The sequence below is a fragment of the Quercus lobata genome, chromosome 11, assembly GCF_001633185.2.
Source record: "Quercus lobata isolate SW786 chromosome 11, ValleyOak3.0 Primary Assembly, whole genome shotgun sequence".
Taxonomy (NCBI): Eukaryota; Viridiplantae; Streptophyta; class Magnoliopsida; order Fagales; family Fagaceae; genus Quercus; species Quercus lobata.
In genome coordinates, this window is record NC_044914.1 from 49,744,454 (window position 1) to 49,750,286 (window position 5,833).

At 32.6% G+C, this 5,833-nt stretch overlaps 1 long non-coding RNA gene across 5 annotated transcripts; it reads left to right on the plus strand.

The window, feature by feature from the left end:
* The first annotated feature begins 1,340 nt into the window (after window positions 1–1,340).
* On the plus strand, window positions 1,341–5,325 carry LOC115969074. Of its 5 annotated transcripts, XR_004086860.1 has the most exons (7): window positions 1,341–1,597; window positions 2,053–2,085; window positions 2,874–3,022; window positions 3,302–3,364; window positions 3,465–3,547; window positions 3,774–3,916; window positions 4,942–5,325. It is a non-coding gene; the product is annotated as an uncharacterized LOC115969074 (long non-coding RNA). The 5 variants fall into 5 exon arrangements; XR_004086856.1 differs by lacking the exon at window positions 2,053–2,085 and having other exon boundaries at window positions 1,342–1,597; XR_004086858.1 differs by lacking the exon at window positions 2,053–2,085 and having other exon boundaries at window positions 1,342–1,597; window positions 3,774–3,902.
* Window positions 5,326–5,833: the final 508 nt, after the last annotated feature.

The window sequence follows — 5,833 nt, forward strand, 5'->3', positions numbered from 1 at the left end:
TCTGTACATGTCTATTTGTAGTCTTTTTAGTCCAACTTGCAACTTATCAAAAAATAGAAGAAGAAAAAATGCATCATTTTATGCGGCACAAATTAAGCAGACTACTTGCAGCAGCAAAGGTAAAATTTTCAATGGCTTTATCACAAAATTCAAAGATGAATTGTTGAATTCAAGGCTCTGTTATTTACTATTCTAACACACACTGATTACGAGATGGAAAAGTAATGAAGAAGGCCAACGGCTGCTTATTTTTTCAGGATAAAATGGGCTTCTGTCCTTTTCAGCCAAATTAATTAGTTTTTTGTCCTTATTTTCAAACTAAATAGGAAAATGCCCCTCTTTTGAAACTCGACTTTTTCAAAATTGAGTTAAGCTCTATAGTGACGTTTTTAAGGACTTATAGTGACGTTTTTAAGGACCTATAGTGGCGTTTTGTAACTTGATATCCAGGAAATCAAGTTATAGGCAATTTAAAATCGAGTTATAGGCAATAAATTGCCTATAACTCGATTTCCTAGATATCAAGTTACAAAACGCCACTATAGGTCCTTAAAAACATCACTATAAGTCCTTGAAAACGTCACTATGGGCTCCAGAAATTTTTTTTTTTAACTCGATTTTGAGAAAGTCGAGTTTCAAAAGAGGGGCATTTCTCTATTTAGTTTGGAAAGAATGGCAAAAGGCTAATTAATTTGGCTGAAAAGGGCAGAAGCCCATTTTGTCCTATTTTTCCAGCCTACTTTATACGAACATTTTTTAATTTTAGCATCAATAAGTCCCATCACCTACTTGGTTCATTGCTATTCTCAAAAAAGAAAAAGAAAAAGAAAAAAAGGTTCATTGGTGCAGTAGGGCAATTTACATTCTAATTGTATTTGTGCTTAGCCCCAAGGGAAATATAAAGAAGTTTGATGGTTGAATCATATATGGTTTTAAATCTTATATAGAGAGGTACGTATTATGAGATTTCAATTTAAGTGTAAGAGGAATATTTAACATTTTAAATATGTTTCAGAAATGTATTACTTGATGTCACTACAACAAACTTGACTTCTTTCGACCCACTTTTCTCAAGGGTTGACTAAAAAGTGCCGAAACCAACACTAAAAATTGGGGGTGCATGGATAAGTTTGAGTAGCTTTATTCCGAGGGTCATTAAAATCCTCGAAATAAACCTATAACAACCCTCGGAATAAATCTAATAAAATTAAGCGGGCTAGTGTTTTACACTCCAGCGCTAATTTTAGCTCCAAATTTAAACATTTTTCAACGCATTCTATGACAACCTTTGATAGAAGATATCTCAAAATTTCCAACCCTTGAAATAAAGTCCAAAATTAAAATACAAAAAGGAGAACTCTTTTTCTTTTTTCACGCTCCACACTCAGAAACAGCTCATACAATCAGAAAATTCTCTCAAAATCGATCTGAGCTCATCTCAGAAAACTCAAAGATTAGAGCTCATCTCATCTCCGATGGGCTGATTTGCGGTGGTCAGCTATCTCATCTCCGACGACAAGCGAGCCGTTGATAGCTGTCTCTCTCTGTTTGTTTCCCGAGAAATTATGGAAATTACACTTATATCCGATTCTACTAGGTACGATCTTCTACGGCTTTTCATTTCATTGCATTTCTATAGATTTACTCGGATTCTGTATTTGGAGAAATTGTTTGAAATGAATAGGCTTTGTTTGAGTTTTTATTTATTTTAACAGTTATATTTATTTCAATTGCTTTGAAATTCTAGCTAGATTCGTTAGATTTGTGGCGGAATTTGAGCTCGATTAAATTTGTTTGGACTCGTTTAGAATCTGTTTGGTTGTTGAGAAATCGTAGGAAAATAAATGAGTTTGTATTGTATCGGTTTTGTTGAGATTTTTTTTTTTTGAAAATTTTTTGTTTTTATTTTTATTTTTATAATTTTATTGTTGGTGTTTTCAATTGGTAAATTTTCTAGCTCGAATCCCTAACCGTTAACTTGTGCTGAAATTTGAGTTCTATTAAATTTCTTTGATTCATTTGAGAATCTGTTTGGTTGTCTAAAAATTGTAGGAAAAGAATGATGGCAAATTAATAGCTGTTCTAGTAAGTGTTTCATTGCTTTTATGTGTACTTTTTGGTTTATTGTATGAATGTGTTTCAATGAGTTCAGTAAGATTGTGTTGTAGAGTCTACTGGTGTTGAGTTCTCCTACATTGTGATCTTTCATGGAGGGGAGGTAATTGGCTATGTCTTGACTGTGCTTACATCTGGACGTTTGCTTATATAACTGCCTTTGTTTACTGATGTATCAATGACATTGTTTAAAATTAGCACTAAGGTGATGGGCATTATGTTTTGAAATGAATGAAAAAAGTGCCTCACCATGTCAAATGGAGTAGGGAATTGGGAATCAAACCCAGTTGTCTTACATTGTACTGTTTATGTGTAGCCATGCCTATTTGTGTGTGCACATTTGGAAAAAGAATGACAGCAGATTCATTTTAATTGATTACTCTAACTTGTAAATGAGATCTAGTGACTTTGAATATACCTTTTCATTAGCCACTACTGATGTTTAATATTTTTTGTAGCATTAGTAGTTTCAATATATCTAGAAATAAGACTTGATGCTGTTAATGAATGAGTGTTTTTAAATTCACGATTATTTCTGCTTCATACCATTTTCTCTTTTAATAGGCAAGTATCATTAATCTTTTTGGATGATAAAAAGCCCTCATTATGAACAAAATTTTAGTTGTATTGATAAAGGCATGTAATGTGATTTTCTGTAGCACTTTTGTGTTGAATGCGTACCTTTTGTTTCTTTCTTCAGATTTGGCTCTAACAAGTTTTTTAGATCACTTATGCTTTTTTGTTTTTGGTTGTTGCAGACATCATCTTTCTTTCTTCACATTTTTAAGGTTCAGTTTACAGAGAAAAGAATAAGGATTGGATGGAAGCAACCTTCTAGTTTATTTCTTGCTTCTATATCTATTCTTCTCAGTGAGCAGGTGCCTTTTGCAGAGAAGGACTTGGCAGTGTAAGTACTCTTTGACTTTAACTTAGTAAAATTGAACTTTTACTTCAGTTATAGCTTTTAATCTTCAGTGTATGCATCTAGTGATGTCGGTAGCAAATTCATGAGCTTGCTTGCATACATGCATTCATAGCTGTATTTTTTTTTATTTGCTCTGTCTTCACAAGCATTTCAGTTTTAAATTGATCTTTGTCATCTAATTTCTTACATTTCAAATAATTCCATATTTTTATTTGATGTGGTGATGTATTTGATGTGCTTCATTACCCATTGTGTAAACAGAGTCAATATTTCTAGGAGAATTGAACTGGGCAACCGTGCCATAGGATTCAACTCATTTTACAGGTATTCAACTCCTTTTTAAATATATAAGCTTCCAATTTTCTGTTATGTCTACAGATAATGGTATTTATTAGGGATTAACTTCAATGTAAAATTTGGACAGTTTTGGCTGTTAAGATAACAGAGTGGGGCTAGGACAAAGATGATAGAGGGAGAGCATTGGTAATTTGGGGAGAAGATTTTGAGGTATAGGGACTTTTGGGTCTTTGAACAGCCCTAGTCATAACTTTGCAATGGGTTAGAAATGATAAATAATTTAATGTAAATATCTTTTATATCTGTTCAAACGTTTAGGATAAACTTAGCAATTGAGTTAGTCTTTCATTGGTTTCTGTAAATGCATCTGTTTCTCTAAACAGAAATGAAACATAGAGTAATTCTAAATAGGTATTGCATGTTTATGTGTATGTAGAGATACTTGGAGGTGCTGGGGAAGCTGTTTCTGATCTGAAGCAGCTGTTCTCCCTTGCTGAAAAGTTTGGTTATGCTGAATGGATTGAATTTGATGCATCTATTTTCTGTGGGCTTGCATACTACACTGGTATTGTGTTCGAGGTGACATTTTGTGTGTTGTTTTTCCCTCTTTATGTTTTGATAAGAATGTCACTGTAGAGTAAACTGGAGTTAAAATCAAAATACTTCAATCCACTTATAATGTTCTGAATATTAACCATTTCTTTACTTATAAAAATAAAAAATAAAAAAAATTGTTCTGCATTTCTGGGGAACAGCATTCTTATCTGTGGCTTGCATTGCTTGATAATCTCAGACAAAATAAAGAAAGTATTGCCTTCAAATTTAATGAGTAATGGCCTGGAAATTGCAATGAGTTTTTGTAAACAAGACTGCTTTAGAGGCTATTGTCCAGGCTGTGAGGGCTAAAAGTTGTAGGTGTCATCACATTGACCATAAGTATAGCTCTAAGTTTTTTGGGTACTGAAACATGTAAAGAAATATAATAAAAATATGAGTTTGAGTGAATGTGTTAATTTTTATTTTTTAGCTTTATTATTTTACACCCAAACAATGCACTAGAATATTTTCAAAGTTCTTTGAGGTGTATATTTACTTGTGCTGGTAACATTGTGGCATAATTATGACTTGTGAGAGTATTAATCATTTAATTGTCGCTAGCTTTTGCATGAAGCCAGTGGTGTGTAGCATGAGTCCTGGTGAAATATTAAAATTCCAGATGTAGCAAACTGATGAAACTCTCTAAGATAGAGATGGATGTGTGTTACAGGTTCTACATGCAAGGAAAACAAACACTGCACTGAAAAACCATTTAATTTATAGATACAAATTGCTTTATTTTTAAGGATGAAATACGTTTACCCATATGGAATGGTCCCAAATTCTTTGTAGTACTTGATCATAGAGATTAGTCTTCATTTCGGGATTGTTTTGGTGCAGCTATTCTTTAACTAATGTGTATGCTTCCTTTCATTGAATTGGAGACAAGCACATTGTATGAATTCTATGTGTGTGTGTGCGCGCTTGCTGGGTCTCTTTTCTGTTGTGCTCAGTTGGTGAATTTATCAATGCTTCAATACTTATTAACCATGTGCTTCTACTTGTAGACTGATCAAGTTGATGTCCGAATAAAAGCTGTTAATTTAGTTGGGAAACTTTTTGCGCTGCCCAAACAGCAAGTGGCACAACATTACCATGATCTTTTCTTAGAGTTCTTGAAAAGATTCTCTAATAAATCTGTGGAAGTTAGAGTGAGCGCTCTACAATGTGTTAAAGCTTTCTACATGGCCAGTCCTTCTGGAACAGAATCTCATGAAGTTATCAGTAAGTTATGAGCAATCAAACTTGTACTGTTATGATGGAAAATCTCTTGATTCTGTTGTCTTTTGAATCTACTTAACACAACTCATTTGTTTAATGCTTACTAATTAAGCAGCTGCCCTTGAAGATCGATTGTTAGATTTTGAATAAATATTTTGCTACAAAGCATATCATCTCAACAATTGTGAATTTTTTTTTGTGTATATATATATATATATTTTGTGCATGATTGTGGTTTTTTTTTTTTTTTTTTTTTTTTTTTAACTTATTTTGAGGGTCAAGAGACCCTTTAAATAACCTTATTTATCAAGGGTTGTAAATATAAATCTTTTAAACCTTGGTAAAAGGTTATTTAAGGGTCTCTTGACCCTCAAAATAAGATAGAGCACTTGTTTTGAGGGGCACGAAGGCCTTCAAAATTTCATTTCGACAGTATAAGTTTCGAAGGTTATCAAGGGTCAATTGGATCCTTAAAATAATTTTTCTCAAGGTTTCTTAATACCTTTTTCAAGGGTTTTGACCCTTGAAAAAAGTCAGATTTGTTGTAGTGTGTGTCATAAAATTTTAATAAAATACCAAAAATAATTGCAAAAATAATCAAATTCAAAAACATGAAAAATTATGGGGTGATATATAATAGGATTTATTGGTTGAAATATTTGAATATATTTCAAAAAA